Here is a 21368-nt window from a genome sequence, read left to right as displayed (position 1 = left end):
CCTAACACAACACCAAAAAACGTTTTCTATATGATAACTAATAAATGTAAACAATTAAATTAAATCACCTAAACTAAAACATTTACTAAAAATTTCACTAAAAAAAACGTCTAATACAGCCAAACTCTAATGCAATGCACCTAGACACACTAAAGACTTTCTAAATGCATGAAACACTTACTAAAAGCAGCCAAGAGCTCTAATGGAGCTCTAATGGCTGACACCCCTCCTTGGGGAAGATGACTTCTAAGATATTGAAATAAAAATATAGCAATTTAGGATAGCACAACCATGAAAATACATGAACTAAATTAAATTACAGCTACAACTAACAATCTAGACTAATGAAAATCTACACAAGTTATCTAATATGCTGGAAATCAAACTCACATAAAACAACAAATGATCTAATCGACTAGCCTAATGCATTAAACAAGGAAAATAAAAAATACTAAAGTCATATCTAACTTAACTAAACATGAATCAACAATTTAAACTATTGGAAACTAAACTATATAACAAACCTACAGCCGACTGAACAATATTATAAAACAAAAGATTAAACTCGACTTTTTCAATAGCAATCAAACAACAAAACACGAAAATATCAAAACAATATTTAGAAATATTCTAAAATGCTAAACTCGACCAAAACAACTTTACGAGACTGTTACTCGACAAAACAAACACAAACCATACGACTTACACAATGGAAGCACGCGCAGTTACTCAATTTCAATCCCAATCCCAACGACTAATTCCAAAACAAATCACATGAAATGTATAGAATCAATCTAACATATCCTTTCAACTAAGACAGATCTAAAGCATCAAAGAACAGATGAACAAACTCAGATTATACTTAGGAACCACAGAAAAATTGCAGAAACTAAATTTATTGAAACACAAAGATCGGCTAGAATTAATCAAGCAATGAATTTTTTTTTTTTAATTGAAACAATAAGCAATCAGTCCCAACGCCTAAATTAAATCAAAATGACACTTTTAAACTGGTTTTTCTGTAGAAACAACACAACAAACACGTTGGATATATAAAAAAATAAATCGGCTAGAATAACCTCTAGCCGATTTACACGTTTTGAATAAAAAATGATGGAAATCAATACCCGAACACAAAACAATGAAACAAAACCTAGATCTACCATGCTAGCCTATGCACGAATGCTATTCTAAGGTTGAAACAATAAAAATAAATAAAACACACAGAAAATAACAAAAGAAACCCAAGCACACATGATTTAGGCTTTAACTAGAAGAAAAGAGAGAAGAAGATCTACCTCAAGGGCGATCCGACGATCGTGGGGGAGAAGAGAAAGGACAATGGCCTTGGCTTGGCGTCCCGAACTGTTCGAGAATGCTGGAATATCACCAAAAGCAAGGTATCTTCAGTTGCAACACGTTGGAGATCCACCGAAGATGGAACGAGTGCCGATTCGCGATCGGAGGGCTCAAAAAACCGGATGGAGGTAGGGCCGGCTCATCTTGTTGGGGTGTTTCGCACTTCCAAGCAAGATTAATGGTCTCCACCTCTGCTACACCTGCAAAAACACAGCAAATGGTGATTAAACACAACAAGGATGCTAAAGAAACGAATAGAAATGAGAAGGGAGACGGAATAATGCTTGATTCCAAGCAAAAACCCAATCTTTGATGGAAAATGAGATGGAATGAAGGGTTGGAAGGGGGCTGGAGTTAGATTCACTGTAGGAGGCGCCAATCCTAATGCCAAAGACGTCTAGGGCTCTTCTAAAAAGTATATTTATACTTTTTGGTATTTTCAAAAACAAGGTTATAATGAAAATTTTTACCCTGCGCCACTTTTTGGGGGGTTTTCTGTAAACTTTTTCTAAATGAGTATGAATATGCATGTGGGTTGGATTTGGGATTTCTAAGGGTTGATTTAAGGTCTAAATAGCCTTATTGGGTCAGATATGGATCTGATCCACCTCGAAATTCATGCCCGAACACTGAAATAGGCATAACTCTCTCATTTTAACTCTGATTTCTCTGAAATTTGAACCACAACCCCTTACTATCAAAATGCATCTAAACATGGGTTTAAAACCTTAATCTCATTACAAAATGCATGAATAACTTGTTAACATGATGTGCATTTCATGCATCATCACTTAAAATGCCATTTTCTTTTTGAATTGGTCCTTGGGCTTGATTTTGAGAAGAGGACAATCTTTCTTGATATGTCCTGCCTTTTTGCAGTTAAAGCACTTGACTTTTTTGGGATTGGAAGAATCTGCTTTCTTTACCTTTCTTTCAAATTCTCCCTTTTTGATGAGTCTTCTGAATTGCCTAGTAATGAGGGCAATATCTTCATCTTTATCTTCTTCTGAATTTTTTGAGTCAGAAGTAGCCTTAAAAGCAAGAGATTTCTTCTTAGGCTCTTCTTCTTGTCTGTCTTGAATTTGGACCTCATATGCCATAAGGTTACCAACCAAATCTTCAAGAGTGAGAGTGTTAAGATCATTTGCTTCTTCAATAGCAATGGTTTTTCTCTCCCATTAAGCAGTTAAACAGCTTAGGATCTTTCTGACTAAATCCACTTGTGAATATTCTTTTCCAAGGGATTTCAGAGTGTTAGTTATATCGCTCATTCTTGTTACCATGTCCGATATAGATTCATTTTGCTTCATTTTAAACAATTCAAATTTATGAACCAAAGAGGCAATTTTGGATTCCTTTACCTTTGATGTACCTTCGTGAGTCACGAGAAGAGTATGCCATATTTCATTTGTTGTAGAGCATTGAGAAATGCGATTGAACTCTACCTTGTCAATGGCACAATATAATGCATTCATCGCCTTGGCATTCAGTGAAGCGATTTTCTTTTCTTCATCGGTCTATTGGCTGAAATCAGTTGATGGAGTTTGGTATTTTTCTGAAACAACTCTCCAAATATCGAGATCCATGGATTGCAAGAATATTGTCATTCTCACTTTCCAGTATCCATAGTTTGTTCCGTCGAAGAGAGGAGGACAAACAGAGGAGCTTCCTTCTTTGTGCTGAGATGTTGTAGTTGCCATGCTAGATGATAGTCAAATAAAAAATAATAGCAAACCTACTCTGATACCAATTGAAAGTGCAGTAGGATCGAGGCAACAAGCACTAGAGGGGGGGTGAATAGTGCTTTTAAAAATTGTCTGCGGAATATTAATGAATTTCGCAATTTGAAAAGCAAACACGCAAAGAACACAGATCTTATCCTGGTTCGGTCTTTCTCGACCTACATCCAGTCCCCAAGCAAAACCCGGTTGAGATTTCCACTATCAACCTTGTGTAACTACAAGATCATACAGACCAAATCCGGTCCCACTTCCAGTAACACACCTACTGAAAGCAAATAACTCCTTTAAACCAAGGAGTCCTTCCTTTTACAAAAAATAAGTAACAACTTATAATACAACCTATGAGCCTTTCTTTTGAATGCAAATGAGTTGCAATTGGCTTTTGAGGTTGTTAAAATACTCTACTCATGAATTCACTATCTCTCAAAGGAATTTGAGTGAAAAGCTGAAGTGAAAAATATCATGTGAGTGAGAAAATGAATATGAGTGAAAAGAAAAGAGTAAATGATTCAAATTGATTAAATTGAAGTTATTTTGAGTGTAAAATGCACTCATATTTATAGTTGAAAGTTTCCATATGTTGAGGGTATGAAAGGGTGTCAAAATAGTCTATTTTGAATGATCATAATGTTTGAAAAACGAAGACATGCCTTTTTTGAAGTTTCAGGAAAAATGGCAAAATTAGTCGACTGAAACAGTAGTTAGTCGAATAATAGTTAGTTATTAGTAGACTGACAGTTATCGTCGGTCGACTGATCTGTTTATCGAGCTGTTTGAAAATCTAAACTTTTAAAACTTAGTCGACTAGAGATAAAATTAGTCTACTGATAATATCATCAGTAGGCTGAAAAACCTTTCAGTCGACTGCTGCTAAAATCTTCTGAAAATTATATATTTTGTCCGGTCGACTGATAAAAGCATTAGTCGAGTGCTGCTAAATTATCAGAAAACACATGTTTTGTCCAGTCGACTGATAAAACCATTAGTCGACTGTTGCTAATTTTCTAGAAAACAGACATTCTGTCCAGTCGACTGATAAAACCTTCGGTCGACTAATTTGACAAAAATGACTTTTTAGAAAATATGGCGCGAAAGGATTAGTCGACTGGTGAGTCTATTGGTCGACTAATAAACATGAAAATTTAAGAAAAGAGTTTTCTAAAAAGATTTTCATGATGGGTTCTTTTAGAAAAGTTTTTCTAAAGACTTTTTAGGTGAAATACAACCTAAATATGCACTCTAAGTAAGGCTTTTACAAGAATCTAAGACTTTTAATGAATTTAACATTTGCACAATAGTCTTCAAAGATTCTTCATCGAATTCTTCAATGTCTTCATTGCCTTAGCTGAAATGCAGTTGATTTCACTTGCTCATCATCAAAACCTTGTACTTGAAGTATCATGTATGGCTTTATTGTCGTAACACTATTGACTACCCAGATTGGTTAGCCAATATTCTTGTCGTTCTAAAGAAAAGCGGCAAAGTGAGAAATTGCATAGACTTCAGAGACCTAAATAAAGCAACTCCGAAAGATGATTATCCACTTCCAAGCATTGATCTTCTAATCGACAGCACGACAAGACATGCCATGTTCTCTTTTATGGATGGATATTCTGGCTACAATCAGATTAAGTTGGCCACCCGTGACCAATCAAAAACTTTCTTTACTACACCTTGGGGCACTTTTTGTTATACCGTTATGCCATTTGGGCTCAAGAATGCGGGAGCAACATATCAACGGGAAATGGTTGTCATCTTTCACGACCAGATGCGCAAAATCATGGATGTGTATGTTGATGATATCCTCGTGAAATGTAAAGAGGAAGAAGATCACCTCGAAGCCCTTGATCAAGTTTTCAAGCGACTCATTCTTTATAAATTAAGGCTTAACCCCCAAAAGTGTGTTTTTGGAGTCGAATCAGACAAATTGTTGGGTTTTCTGGTTAGTAAAAAGGGAATTGAAGTTGACCTAGCCAAAGCAAAGGCTATCATTGATATGCCACCCCCGACAAATCTCAAAGAATTGTGTAGCCTTTAGGGACGCATGTAATCAATTTGACGATTTATTTCCAACTTGGCAATGAGATGTGAACCTTTTAATCACTTGCTCAGAAAAGGAGTGAAGTTCAAATGGAGACCAGAATGTCAGCAATCTTTCAATCGTATCAAGAAATATCTTCTCAATCCTCCTATCTTGAAACCGCCAAAATTGGAAAAACCTCTTTTGCTATATATCTCAGTCAATCAAGTCGCATGCAGCGGATTTTTGGCACAGTACAAAGAAGGCAACTTGATAGAACACGCCATTTATTATGTGAGTAAGACTTTCATAGACTATGAAAAGAAATACTTGAAAGTGCACTAGGATCTAGGCAACGAGCACTAGAGGGGGGGTGAATAGTGCTTTTAAAAATTTGTCTGCGGAATATATAATGATTTTGTAAATCTCAAAGCAAACACACAAAGAACACAAGATTTTATCCTGGTTCGGTCTAACCCGACCTACATCCAGTCCACAAGCAAAACCCATTTGAGATTTTCACTATCAACCTTGTAAACTACAAGATCACACAGACCATAACTGGTCCCACTTTCAGTAACAACCCTACTGAAAGCAAACAACTCCTTTACACCAAGAGTCCTTCTTTTTACAGAAAATAAGCAACAACTTACAAAACAACCTATGAGCCTTCCTTTTGAATGCAAATGAGATGCTATTGGCTTTTGAGGTTGTTGAAATACTCTACTCACGAATTCACTATCTCTCAAAGTGATTTGAGTGAAAAAGTGAAGTGAAAATATCACGTGAGTGAGAAAACAAATACTTGAATGAATAGGAGTGAAAAGCAATAAGTAAATGATTCAAATCGATTGAATTCTTGTTGTTTTTTAGTGTACAATGCACTCATATTTATAGTTAAAGTTTTCCATACGTTGAGGGTATGAAAGGGTATCAAAACTGTCCATTTCGAACGATCAAAACGTTTGAAAAATAAAGACACACCTTTTTGAAGTTTCAGGAAAATGGCAAAATTAGTCGATTGAAACATCAGTTAGTCGACTAATAGTTAATTATTAGTAGACTGACCGTTATCGTCGGTCGACTGATCTGTTAATCGAGCCATTTGAAAATCTGAACTTTTGAAACTTAGTCCACTTGAGAAAAGTTAGTCGACTGATAATATCATCAGTAGACTGAAAAACCTTTTAGTCGACTGCTGCTAAAATCTTTTGAAAAACAAACATTCTGTTCGGTCGACTGATAAAAAACATTAGTCGACTACTGCTAAATTTTCAGAAAACACATATTCTGTTCAATCGACTGATAAAACCATTAGTCGATTGCTGCTAATTTTCTAGAAAACAGACATTCTGTCCAGTCGACTGATAAAAACTTCGGTCGACTAATTTGACAAAAATGACTTTTTAGAAAATATGGCGCGAAAGGATTAGTCGACTGGTAAGTCTATTGGTCGACTAATAAACATGAAAATTTAAGAAAAAAGTTTTCTAAAAGGATTTTCATGAGGGTTCTTTTTAGAAAAGTTTTTCTAAATACTTTTAAGGTGAAATGCAACCTAAATATGCACTCTAAGTAAGGCTCTTACAAGAATCTAAGACTTTTAATGAAATAAACATTTGCACACTAGTCTTCAAAGATTCTTCATCGAATTCTTCAATTTCTTCATAGCCTTAGCTAAAATGCAGGTGATTTCACTTGCTCATCATCAAAACCTTGTACTTGAAGTATCATGTATGGCTTCATTGTCGTAACAATCTCCCCCTTTTTGATGATGACAAACTTAATCAAAGATGAAGCATTTAGATGCATAGATGGAGATTTTACTCCCCCTATCAATATGCTGTAAAACATTAAAAGTTAGCACATTTAAAGCACATATATCACATATTGATTGGTTTGTATTTCCATACATCATTTTTTCATGCATTTAGAAATACATTCATTCAAAGCTTTCTTTTTCTCTTAATTTTGCATTTCTCATACAAGATCTCCTGCTAATTGCTATCATCTTTTTCTCCCCCTTTGTCAAAATCAAAAAGAGTAAGGGCAGAAATAGCATAAGCAAAATAGAGATACAAGCTTAAAATATTACAACCCATAAAGTATGAAAGTTCAAACAACAAAAAATAGAGTTACCAAAAACGATGACGGCTTCCAAATGATTTCCGGCAGAAGTAGAGCGCTGTCCGGCGATGTGAAACAGAACTAGAGGAGGATACAATGGCTGACGGCGAGTGAGAAGTCGGCCACAAGGGGATTCCGGCAATGCACTGTCACACAAGAGGGTTCCGGCGTGTTTTGAAGATGCGCCAGTTACTGCAAGAGGATTTCGGCGTTTCAAGATCACGACCAGAAGATTTCGGCGTCTCCTTGTTACGGTAAGGAAATCCCAGCAAAAATGGGATCGAACGACACTCCGAGGGTTTTTCGGAAGAAAGAGAGAGAAAGAGGTTTTTCGTTTTTAAGGGTTTCGTTTTAAGAAAAATGAAAAGATACGAAAACGAAGTGAAACAATGCTTATTTTAAAAAGAACGGGTGTTTTAAAAATCCAAGGGGTATCGGGTCCCTTCATTTAAATTTTTTTTTTTTAAATTCTAGTCGACTAAATCTTTATCGGTCGACTAAATCTTTATCGGTCGACTAAGAATGTGCGACTCATTCTAAAAATATCATCGGTCGACTAGAAATATATCGGTCGACTAATATGGTGCGATACATTCCAAAATTTAAAACACCAGTCGACTAGAATTTTATCGGTCGACTAATATAGTGCAATTTTGAGATTTTGTTCAAAAAACAACATTTTTATAAATCCAAAAACGAGCAAATACCTAGTTCTCTTCTAATTCTCATAAAATCTTCATTTTTAAGAGGTTTAGTGAAGATATCAGCATGTTGTTCTTTAGTGGAAATAAAATTTAATGAAATATCTCATTTTAACACATGATCTCTTAAAAAATGATGTCTCACTTCAATATGCTTAGTTCTTGAGTGCTGAATAGGATTTTTCGAAAGATTTATAGCACTAGTGTTATCACAATAAATAGTTGTTGTGGAGTAATTCAAACCGAAATCTTTTAAGGTTTGTTTCATCCATAGTACTTGTGAACATGCTAAACTAGCCGCTATATATTCTGCTTCAGTAGTTGAGAGTGATACTGAATTTTGCTTTTTACTAAACCAAGAGACTAACGAATTTCCTAAGAAATGACAAGTTCCACTAGTACTCTTGCGATCAGATTTACTTCCTGCAAAATCTGCATCACTATATGAAACCAAATCAAAGGAAGATGATTTTGGGTAAAACAAACCGAAATCTGAAGTATCTTTCAAATAACGAAGAATTTGTTTTACTACAGTTAAATGAGATTCCTTTGGATTAGCTTGAAATCTTGCACACATACAAACACTAAACATAATATCAGGTCGACTAGCAGTTAAGTATAATAGTGATCCGATCATACCTCTGTAGAGCTTAGTATCTACACTTTTACCATTTTCCTCTTTATCAAGATAAGTAGTTGTACTCATTGTTGAGAAACTCGGTTTTGATGTCACATAATATGATACACTGTCTTATTTAATTTTGTATGATATGATAATATGTTCTTTTGAAATAATGTTATATTATGACTAAATATGTTTTGCCTTAAATCTAACGAGTATTTGATGCAAGGATATCTCACCCAATAAGGTTGGAGACTTCCTGTTCAAGTACAACTATGGTGCAATCATACTCCTTGAAGAAAAAGCTTGATGAGCCATGCCTTCCTAAAGTTCAAATGAAGAAATCGGCTACCTCAAGTTGAAGATTTTTTTCTTCTTTAGAGTCATATGTAACAGAACCTTCAGGAACTTGCATATTGCATATTACATACTCATTCATACATACTATATCACAAAAGTATACGATAGTTTCAAAAAGGTTCTTTTTTTTTGAAAACCAATAATTGTACCTTCTTACAACCTTTTATGAAAAAGATATTTTGTCATATAATAATTGTACCTTCTTACAACCTTTTATGAAAAAGACATTTTGTCATTATACCTTACACTATATACAAGACAACATAAAATCGGCTACAAAAGAAAAACAAATAAAATATGTTTTTGAAAAGACTTAAGATATCTTCTTTAAAATATTTCTTAATACAAGAAGAAGACAAAAACATAAATCGGCTACACAAAAGAAAAACAAATAAAATATGTTTTTGAAAAGACTTAAGATATCTTCTTTAAAATATTTCTTAATACAAGAAGAAGACAAAAACATAAATCGGCTACACAAAAGAAAAACAAATAAAATATGTTTTTGAAAAGACTTAAGATATCTTCTTTAAAATATTTCTTAATACAAGAAGAAGACAAAAACATAAATCGGCTACACAAAAGAAAAACAAATAAAATATGTTTTTAAAGGACTCTAGTTACTTTTTCTCATAACTATAGAATGTCGACTTACTTGAAGTCATCATTCTCTTTACAAAGCATTAAATACCTTCTGTAACAAATCCCTTCTAAATATCCTTCCCAAAGAATGTCGACCTTCTTTTTGGATCCTCATTCTCTCTGGAGACTTTAAAATACACTACATAAAGAACATACTTGACATGACTATGTACAAATAAATATCTCAAAGCACTCATAGTACTTACACTCATTTAAAGTAAAGAAGTACTAATGTACCTCAAATCATTAATTAGAATAAAAACAAAACTACAACCCAACGTTCAAATGTACTATTGTAAGAAATATACTTTTTACATAAAATATGTATTACCTAAAACACTACAACGACTAGTGTACCCTCTATCTTACTCTTCTGAAAAAAGGCATTCTCGATCTTCTCTAAAAGACATTTTTGAAAAGACATAACATTTCATATTTCAAAAAGTTACAATTCCAAAATGTAACGACTACTTTTTATAAGCTATATAAACACACACACATAAACTATTCAAACAAGAGGAATGAAATAGACGTGTGAGCTTACAAAGAGAAAATTTTTCTATTCGTGATTTGAAAAGAGAGCCTTGAAAAAGAAAGAGAAAAAGAAAAAGAAAGAAAAGAGAAAAAGTCAAGTCCAGCTCTTTTGACAAAGAGTATCCTCTGAGTGACAAACAGAACATTCTTAGAATCCTTCATTCGTGCATTCATATCATTCTGAAGGTTCTATAGGAAGTATTGTAACTCTGTTTATTCACTGTACTCCTTTGTTCAAAGAAGTAGACCTCTGTGAAAGAGGGTGTTGCCCTTCTCTGTTGAGAGAAGAAGACCTCTTGGGAAGAGGGTGTTGCCCTTCTCTGTTGAGAGAAGAAGACCTCTTGGGAAGAGGGTGTTGTACTATTTATCCGGTAACTCGGATGTTATAGTGAAATCTCAAGTGGTTTGCTTGGGGACTGGATGTAGGTCTGGATATTGACCGAACCAGTATAACTTCTGTGTTTTATGTGTTGTGCCTTATTGCTTAATTATTTTATTTTATCGATCATTATCATATTTCACTATTCACCCCCCCTCTAGTGGAATTTCACTCATAGGATTCCTTATTGATTTCGATGAGTCCATCCCAAATCTCTTGAGAAGTTCTTTTGTATAGTTAGCCTGATTGATGAAGATTCCTTCTTCAGTTTGCTTTATTTGAAGTCCAAGGAAGTAGTTTAATTCGCCCATCAAGCTCATTTCAAACTCTTCCTGCATAGCTTTAGCAAATTCTTTACAGAGAGAATCATTAGTAGAACCAAATATTATGTCATCAACATAAATTTGCACAATAAGAATATCTGAATTAAGATTTTTAATAAATAAAGTGGAGTCTACCCGACCAATGGAAAAACCAGATTGTTCTAGAAAATTTTGTAGTCTTTCATACCACGCTCTTGGTGCTTGTTTGAGTCCATACAAAGCTCTTTTCAATTTGTAGACTTTTTCTGGATATTTCTCATTTTCAAAGCCTGGAGGTTGCTCTACATAAACTTCTTCATTGATGTGTCCATTTAAGAATGCACTCTTAACATCAATTTGATATAACTTGAAGTTCATGTAACTAGCAAAAGCAAGCATCATTCGAATTGACTCTAATCGAGCCACTGGTGCATAGGTTTCATCAAAATCTATGTCTTCTTCTTGATTATAGCCTTGTGCCACTAGCCTTGCTTTGTTACGAATGACTTCACCATTTTCATCCAGCTTATTTCGGAAGACCCATCTTGTTCTAATTACCGGATGATCCTTTGGTCTATCAACTAGATCCCAAACATCATTCCTAGTAAATTGGTTAAGTTCTTCAGACATGGCCAAAAGCCAAAATTCATCAACACAAGCCTCATTGATATTCTTTGGTTCTAATTTAGATATGAAAGCAACATTTGCAATATATTTTTCTAACTGCCTTCTAGTTTGGACACCACTCTTTATTTCACCAATAACTTGTTCATGTGGATGATTAGGAACTTCTTTCCAAACCGGTTGAAGAGGAATATTTCCTTGAGAAGTACTCTCTATCAAGGGTTCTTCATGAAGTATTACTTCTTCTTCTTCGCTTAGAGGTATAACCTTCTCACAATTCTCATCAAATGCAACATGTAAAGATTCTTCAATACAAGATGTTCTTTTATTGAAAATACGATATGCTTTACTTCTAGAAGAATATCCAAGAAATATTGATTCATCTGATTTTGAATCAAACTTATCAAGATTATCTTTGGTATTTAACAAGAAACATTTACTACCAAAAATTTTGAAATATGAGATCTTTGGTATACGATCATAATACAATTCAAAACATGTTTTATGTAAAATTGGTCGAATAAGAACATGATTTAAGACAAAACATGATGTATTAATTGCTTCAGCCCAAAAGTATTTTTGTAATTTTTTATCTTGAAGCATGGTTCTAGCACATTCTTGCAAAGTTCTATTCTTTCTTTCAACAACTCCATTTTGTGGAGCCGCTCTAGGAAAAGCAAAGTTGTGAGATATACCATGTAAATCACAAAACTTTAGAAAAGATTCATTTTCAAATTCACCACCATGATCACTACGAATTTTAATAATAGATGTAGATTTTTCATTTGTAATTTTTCTACAAAGTTTAGAAAATTCTGAAAAAGCATCATTTTTGCTTTTTAGAAAAATCACCCATGTAAACCGAGAATAATCATCTACTATAACAAAAGCATACTTGCTACCATTTAAACTTTGAATTCTAGATGGTCCAAATAGATCTAAATGTAAAATTTCAAGAGGGCGTTTTGTTGAAACTATATCTTTTGCTTTAAAAGAACTCTTGATTTGTTTACCCCTTTGACAAGCATCACATAAGTGATCCTTTTTATATGGTATTCTAGGTAGGCCTCTTACAAGATCATTCTTGGATAACTTTGAAATAATTTTAAAGTTAACATGTCCAAGTCTCTTGTGCCATAACCATTGAATTTCATTTGAAACAATAAGACATTTTTCATTAAAAGAGGGTAATTCATCTAGATATAGTTCATACACATTGTTTCTTCTTTTACCTATAAAATGATCTTTTTAGATTGAAAATCAGAAATTAAGCATAAATCATTTTCAAAAGACACATGAAAACCTTTATCACATAATTGACTAATAGATATTAAATTATGCATTAAACATCTACTAAAAGAACATTTTCTATCAAGGAAAATTTTGGATTACCAATATTACCAATACCTATCACTTTTCCCTTGTTATTGTCACCAAAGGTGACGGTTCCTCCATTCTTATTTTGGAGGGTAGAAAATAACTCTGGCCTTCCAGTCATATGTTTGGAACAGCCGCTGTCCAATATCCATTTGCTCCTTATGTTGTGTACTGAATCTTCTTGTGCTACAAAACACATGTTGGCGACTTCTTCATTTGATTCTTCATCGGAAGAGGAGTCACTATCATCCCAACATGCTTGAAATGCCTTTTTCTTCTTGAATTTGTCCTTCGGCTTGATTTTGAGAAGAGGATAATCTTTCTTGATATGTCCTACCTTTTTGCAGTTAAAGCACTTTACTTCATTTGGAATGGAAGAATCTACTTTCTTTACCTTTCTTTGAAATCTTCCCATTTTGATGAATCTTCTGAATTGCCTTGTGATGAGGGCAATATCTTCATCTTCATATTCTTCTGAATTTTCTGAGTCAGAAGTAGCCTTAAAAGCAAGAGATTTCTTCTTAGGCTCTTCTTCTTGTCTGTCTTGAAGTTGGACCTCATACGCCATTAGGTTACCAACTAAGTCTTCAAGAATGAGAGTATTGAGATCATTTGCTTCTTCAATAGCAGTGGTTTTTCTCTCCCATTTAGCAGTTAAACACCTTAGAATCTTTCTGACTAAATCCACTTGTGAATATTCTTTTCCAAGGGATTTCAAGGTGTTAGTTATATCGGTCATTCTAGTTACCATGTCCGATATAGATTCATTTTGCTTCATTTTGAACAATTCAAATTTATGAACTAAAGAAGCAATTTTAGATACCTTTACCTTTGACGTACCTTCGTGAGTTACTAGAAGAGTATGTCAAATTTCATTTGCTGTAGAGCATTGAGAGATGCGATTGAATTCTACCTTGTCAACGCCATAATATAATGCATTCATGGCTTTGGCATTCAGTGAAGCAGTCTTCTTTTCATCATCGGTCCATCGACTGAAATCAGTTGATGGAGTTTGTTACTTTTCTGAAACCACACTCCAAATATCTAGATCCATGGATTGTAAGAATATTATCATTCTTACTTTCCAGTAACCATAGTTTGTTCCGTCAAAGAGAGGAGGACGAACAGAGGAGCTTCCTTCTTTGTGCTGAGAAGTTGTAGTTGCCATGCTAGATGATGGTCAAATCAAAGTAATAGCAAATCTGTACTCTGATACCAAATGAAAGTGCACTAGGATCTAGGGAACGAGCACTAGAGGGGGGGTGAATAGTGCTTTTAAAAATTTGTCTGCGGAATATATAAAGATTTTGCAAATCTCAAAGCAAACACACAAAGAACATAAGATTTTATCCCGCTTGAGATTTTCACTATCAACCTTGTAAACTACAAGATCACACAGACCATAACTGGTCCCACTTTCAGTAACAACCCTACTGAAAGCAAACAACTCCTTTACACCAAGGCGTCCTTCTTTTTACAGAAAATAAGTAACAACTTACAAAACAACCTATGAGCCTTCCTTTTGAATGCAAATGAGATGCTATTGGCTTTTAAGGTTGTTGAAATACTCTACTCACGAATTCACTATCTCTTAAAGTGACTTGAGTGAAAAACTGAAGTGAAAATATCACATGAGTGAGAAAACAAATACTTGAATGAATAGGAGTGAAAAGCAAGAAGTAAATGATTCAAATCGATTGAATTCTTGTTGTTTTTTAGTGTACAATGAACTCATATTTATAGTTAAAGTTTTCCATACATTGAGGGTATGAAAGGGTATCAAAACTGTCCATTTTGAATGATCAAAACGTTTAAAAAATGAAAAGACACGCCTTTTTGAAGTTTCAGGAAAACGACAAAATTAGTCGACTGAAACATCAGTTAGTCGACTAATAGTTACTTATTAGTAGACTGACCGTTATCGTCGGTCGACTGATCTGTTAATCGAGCCGTTTGAAAATCTGAACTTTTGAAACTTAGTCGACTTGAGAAAAGTTAGTCGACTGATAATATCATCAGTAGACTGAAAAACCTTTTAGTCGACTGCTGCTAAAATCTTCTGAAAAACAAACATTCTGTTCGGTCGACTGATAAAAAGCATTAGTCGACTGCTGCTACATTTTCAGAAAACACATGTTCTGTTCAGTCGACTGATAAAACCATTAGTCGACTGCTGCTAATTTTCCAGAAAACAGACATTCTGTCCAGTCGACTGATAAAAACTTCGGTCGACTAATTTGATAAAATTGACTTTTTAGAAAATATGGCACAAAAGGATTAGTCGACTGGTAAGTCTATTGGTCGACTAATAAACATGAAAATTTAAGAAAAGAGTTTTCTAAAAAGATTTTCATGAGAGTTCTTTTTAGAAAAGTTTTTCTAAAGACTTTTAAGGTGAAATGCAACCTAAATATGCACTCTAAGTAAGGCTCTTACAAGAATCTAAGACTTTTAATGAAATAAACATTTGCACACTAGTCTTCAAAGATTCTTCATCGAATTCTTCAATTTCTTCATAGCCCTAGCTGAAATGCAGTTGATTCCACTTGTTCATCATCAAAACCTTGTACTTGAAGTATCATGTATGGCTTCATTGTCGTAACAATACTCTCAAATAGAGAAGACCTGCTTAGCCCTGGTATGGATGTGTCAGAAGCTAAAACACTACTTGCTGGCATCTGAAGTCAAAATCCTGTCTAAACTCAATCCTCTCAAGTACATTTTGGAGCAATCTTTTCTCAATGGACGAGTCGCCAAATGGCAAGTCTTACTGATGCAATATGACTTAGAATATGTCTCCCATCAATTAATTAAAGGGCACGCAATCGCAGATCAATTGGCAGATTTTCCTCTAGCAGAAGAGGTGAAAGTTGAAGATGAATTCCCGGATGAGCAAATTTGCAATATCCAGCAATCTCCAATCTAGAATTTATTTTTCGATGGTTCCAAGAATATGGCTGGAATAGGCATTGGAATCTTATTAATCACTCCTGAGAAGGAGATGATTCCATTTTCTCTCAAGTTAGATTTTCAATGCACCCACAATATGGCTGAGTATGAAGCCCTGATTCAAGGTCTAAAGATTCTACTAGACTTCAATGCTAAGAGAGTGCATGCCTATGGCGACTCATTACTCGTTGTCAATCACGTCCGAGCCGAATGGCAAGTGAAAGATCAGAAGCTATTTCCTTATCAGAAAATTGTTTTAGCTCTTGTTAGCTAGTTCGAAGAATTTCAGCTCTTCTATATCAAGAGATATTTCAATCAAGTGGTTGATATCCTAGCCAGTTTAGGCTCCATTAGGGCATTCAAGAATGGAGAATCTTGTCGCTCTTTTGAAATTGGCAGACTTGACCAACCTGCCTTCCTTCCAACAGAACAAATACACCAAGCTCAGCAAAAGAAGAAGCCTTGGTATTACAATATCAAGAACTTCATAGAAACCAGTGAATTTCCTCCAGAACTCTCAAAGAAAGAGCAGCGAGCAATCCAGCGTATGTCTACTTGATATTTCATTCTGGCCAATGTCCTCTATCGTCGTGGATTCAGTTCAGAATATTCCAGATGCTTAGATGAAGACGAAGCCAAAGAAGTTGTGCGAGAAGCACACGAAGGCATTTGTGGTGGCCACGTCGGCTACCAAACTCTTGTCAAGCAAATCATCAGAGCAGGCTATTATTGGAAAACTATGCAGCAAGACTGCTATCATTTTGTGAATAAGTGTGTTCAATGTCAGATACACCCATTCATGCTCCAGCAACATATTTGTAATCTGTTGTCTCTCCATGGTCGTTCTCTATGTGGGCATTCGATGTCGTTGGTCCCATCACTCCTTCTTCAAATGGCCATAAATACATTCTTGCCGCAACAAAATATTTCACCAAGTGGGTAGAAGCTATCACTCTTTGCACTGTAGAAGGACGACACACGGTCTCTTTTATTCACAAGAGCATCCTTTGCCATTTCGGAATCCCGCATGACATCGTGTCAGATAATGACAGTCATTTTAAGAATGAAAAGATGAAGACATTATGCTCAAAGTTCAAAATCTATCATCATTTCTCTGCTCCCTACTATCCTCAAAGAAATGGTCAGGCAGAAGCTACCAACAAGATCTTAATCTGTATCTTGGAGCAAACAGTGGAAACATGCCGTGATTGACATGAGAAGATACACGACGCACTATGGGCCTACCGGACCACCATTCACACTCCAACAAATGCTACTCCATCAGAATTGGTCTATGGAACAGAAGTAGTATTGCCTCTACATGTTCAGAAGCCCACTTTGAAATTTGCATAACTTCTAGAGCTACCTCTCGATCAATACCAGCAGCAACGACTGGTACAACTAGACTTGCTTGATGAGAGAAGACTAAAAGCAACAGAACACGCTCAATCCTATCGCCAGAGAATAGCCAGGCAGTACGCGAAGTCTGTCATCGAAAGGAGATTCAAAGTCAATGATCTAGTACTTCGATCCACATCTTATCTCAAGCATCATTCTGGCGGCAAATGGTTGCCAAATTGGGAAGATCCCTATGTTGTCAAAGAAGCATTACCCCGCAACTCATATCGGATCATCAATGCCGATGGGGTAGAATTACCAGATCCCATTAATGCTCGACACTTGAAAAAGTTCTATACTTGAAGCATCTATTCTTCCCTTGTAATCTTCTTATTCTCTTCAATAAGGATCAAACTTTCTTTTCCCAGTTACATTGGGGCATTTTAAAATTTTTGTTCTGTGTGTAGGCAGGATAAACAAATCTCTTATTTTACACACTTGTGTATTCATGAGCATCAATTTGTATTCATCTGCATTCAACTGCATTAATAACAGTCTGGTCAGTATTGAGATTTCAACAAACAGTCCCATCACAATTCCTAAATTGTTATTCAAAATTGAAAAACAACCATTAATACTGAACCAAAATCCAGTGCTCGAACTACTATTATTTCAAAATCCAGTGCTCGAATTGGTATTATTTCAAAATCCAGTGCTCAAACTGGTACTATTTTTAAAATCCAACTTTTAAGTCGGTCTTTGAAAAACCGAGTTCCGACTCTGGTTTTCATTCAAATTATTTTTCCTTTGAAAATCTGAGTTTCGACTCGGGTTTGTTGATCCGAGTTACGACTCGTGATCTCTTTACCTTATTCAAGCTCTGACTCGAGCCATTTTCTCCTATGTTGATCCAAGTTATTTCGACCCTCAAGGTCAGTCAATTTCTCAAATTTGATATTTTGCCCACCAATTCCCAATTTAAATCTTTGGATCATTTAATTCTTCAATTTCGACCCTCGGGTCATTCAATTCTTCAATTTCGACCCACGGGTCATTCAATGCTTCAATTTCGACCCTCGGGTCAGTCAATTCTCCAATTTTGACCTCTAGGTCACCCAATTTCCAATTTTCCAAATTCAATTTCTAATTTTGACCTTTGGGTCACTCAATTCTCAATTTAGACCTTCGGATCACACAATTTCGACCTTTTGGTCAACCAATTCTCAATTTCGACCATCAGGTCATCCAATTTCGACCTCCGGGTCACCCAATTTCCAACAATTAATTTCTCAATTTCCAATTTTGACCATTAGGTCAATCAATCCCAATATCCAATTTCAATCATTTTCTCTCGCGAGAGACCCTTTTTATAGGGAGAGTTCGAGGGAGCTCGCTCTTTTCGCATTCTATCCAATTCGTTCACTTAGCCCGTTTTTAGGGAGAGTTTGAAGGGAGTCGTGTCTTCGTGAACCGTTTGCAAAACAATTTCCAATTTCACACAAGGAACCCTTTTATAGGGAGAGGCTCGATGAAGACTCGCTTTTCTTGAGGACCCCCCAATTTTCCTACTAGGCCATTTTCGTCATGGAGAACCCTCTTTTTAGGGAGAGTGTGATGGACTCGTTCCTTTCATAACCCAATTTTCCGACCTCACTATTATCAGCCCTCTTTCCATAAGAGATGCCTAATATTAGGGAGCTTTGACGAAAGCTTAATTTCTCTTCGAAAGTTCATTTTGCAAACAACTTCTCTTCAGGGAAGAGAGGAGTATTTTCAATTTTCCATTCAGGTAAGGGCTAAGCCCGAGTCTCTCTTTTTGGAAAAAAAGAGAGGAGAATTTTCGTCACGGATGTGTTGAGCCGGACCTCAAATGCTCTCTTTCACCAAGGATTTCGAGAACATTTTGTCAATTTATCAATTAATTAACTATAGATTTCAAAATTTTATTGCACAAATTTTTACCTAAGTTTACCTTTAGCATTACTTCCAAAAGAGTGAAGCTTTTGCGAAAAGAGATTCAAAATTCAAATTCTTCCTATCGGCCAACCAAAAAGATGAAGGATAAATCCTCGATATGGCCAAAAAAGAAGATTCAACGTTATTGCAAAGCCATAGATGATTGATATTGATCGCAGTTATGACACATCTCTAAAGATTATTCTTGTAAAATGAGGCAGTGGAAATATCTTGAGCGTTAGAAAAAGAGAGCATTCACCCAAGCCCTGTCTCCTAAAAATCACCCAAGCTACAATTAAATATCCACAAAAGGGATCTCTCAATTGTCGTCAAGATGAAGGCGAATTAAGCGAGTAGACCCTGGGGCAAAAGAAGATTTGAAACATCTCCAAGATGACAGAGTTTGTGACGGATCCTTCCAGGGAAAGTCCAAAGCACTGTCGAGATGAAGGCAGATGCGATGAATTTCCCGACAATCCCTAAAAGATATTTAATTTTAGCTACTATCCAAAGATCTCCAACCAATAAGCCAATATCATCAACATGACCCTTGAGACAAAGAAGGATCGAAACATCTCCAAGTTGAAGGAGTTTGTGACGTACCCTTCCAAAAGAGAGAAAGAGAGGAAAAAGAAAGAAAGAAAAGTCAGGACATCTCCAAAATAAAGGAGAAGGTAACTGAAACCCAAGAAAGCCAAAAGAGTGCAAAAAGATTATCATGAGAAAAGCTCCCAGGATATCAAATTGCCCAATTTATCAAGAATCTTCTTTAAATTTGTGAAATTATGTTATCAATACTCTTTCATCAATTGCTTTCATAAATATTAAATTCTCTTTCTTGTTCATATCAAGGAAATTGATAGCTTCCTTGAAGAAGGTCAATCACAAGCAATTTGGATGCTAAATCTTGATTCTACGAAGTGAATCTTGTTTGGAGGTAATACTTCAGGTAGAAAAGGAGAAATATCTTTGCAACAATATGCGTCATCTTCAAATATTTTGGATCAACAACAAAATTCTCAACATTTTGACAATATGTTATCGTCGCAAAATTTTTTCCGTCTTCCCTTCCTTGCGGAAGAGAGAGGGAAATGGTTTTGCGATTCAAACTTGACTGGATTTTGGAAAACGGTTTTGAAATACTCGCCTCTATTTTGAAAATTGCAGGAAAATCCATGGGATGGGGCTCGACCTGTCGGTACGAGGTTCGATCGTTCCTGCCGCCTTTAACAGGGGTAATCAACCAAGGACCAAAACTATGCTTGACTTAGCTAAATCATCGAAGTTATGTTCTATCCTAAATACACAGAGAATTCAGGCATGTGCTATGAGATTTGGTAAAATATAAGTTGGAAAACTATGATGTATGCTTAGAAAATATTTGGAGTTTGAAAAGCATTTCTCAGGAAAAGATGGAAATCAGTCTCTCAGGAAAACTCAGACGAAGAAGGTTTGAAATCTCGAGAAAGTTTATAAAGCATGGGAAAATCTTGAAGAAGAGAGAATCTCGAGAAAAGTTTGAGAAAGTTTATAAAGACTTAGAAAACTGAGAATCTCAGGACAATTTTGAGAAAAATTAGAAAGATTTGGAAAACCATGAGGAAATAAGAATCTTAGGAAAACTGTAGGAATTCTTGAGAAAATATGAACATTTGAAAAAAAGGAAAACACTTGTTGGGAAAACTCAGACTTTGAGAATTTTCTTAAGAAAAGGATAGAAAATTTATAGGAAAGGTTCATTGGAGAATGAAACTTAGAACTTGGGAAATTGAAATCCTGAAAACATTGTCCTTGAAATCTCTGAAAATCGATTTCTGATTCTTGAGAAATATGAAAATTCCTTTTGAAAATGGATCTTAAGAAAATAACTTTTTAAGGAAAATCATAGAAAAACTTTGATTTGGAAAATCCAACTTCGAATATCATCATAGTTTCTTGAGAAAATCGATTCCATGAAGTGAAAATCTTTTGAGAAAATCATGAGAAAAACAAATGATGCAGATGATGTGAATGAATGAATGCACTTTTGAAAAGATTTCTGAAAATTTTATTAGAAAAATGTGGATTAAGCCAAAGTAAATCCTTCATATATTCTGACTGTGGCCATGAATATATTCAGGGTTTATTTGAATTAATTCACAATATTTTGAAAACGTTGGAAATATGAGGTGCATTTTCAAGATAGCCTAAGAGTGTAGGCTCAATGTGACTGGTAGAGAGATGATGGATCTGGGTCTCGTCCATATTCCGACTAGGGCCGTAAATATGGACTCCACCAAGTTCATCAACTCTCCAATAGTTGGTGCGCGTGCCATTCGTGTTCATCCACGGTGAAT

The sequence above is a fragment of the Nuphar pumila genome, chromosome 7 (assembly GCF_984573655.1).
Source record: "Nuphar pumila chromosome 7, dmNupPumi1.hap1.1, whole genome shotgun sequence".
NCBI classification, from domain to species: domain Eukaryota; kingdom Viridiplantae; phylum Streptophyta; class Magnoliopsida; order Nymphaeales; family Nymphaeaceae; genus Nuphar; species Nuphar pumila.
This window is presented reverse-complemented; position numbering follows the sequence as displayed.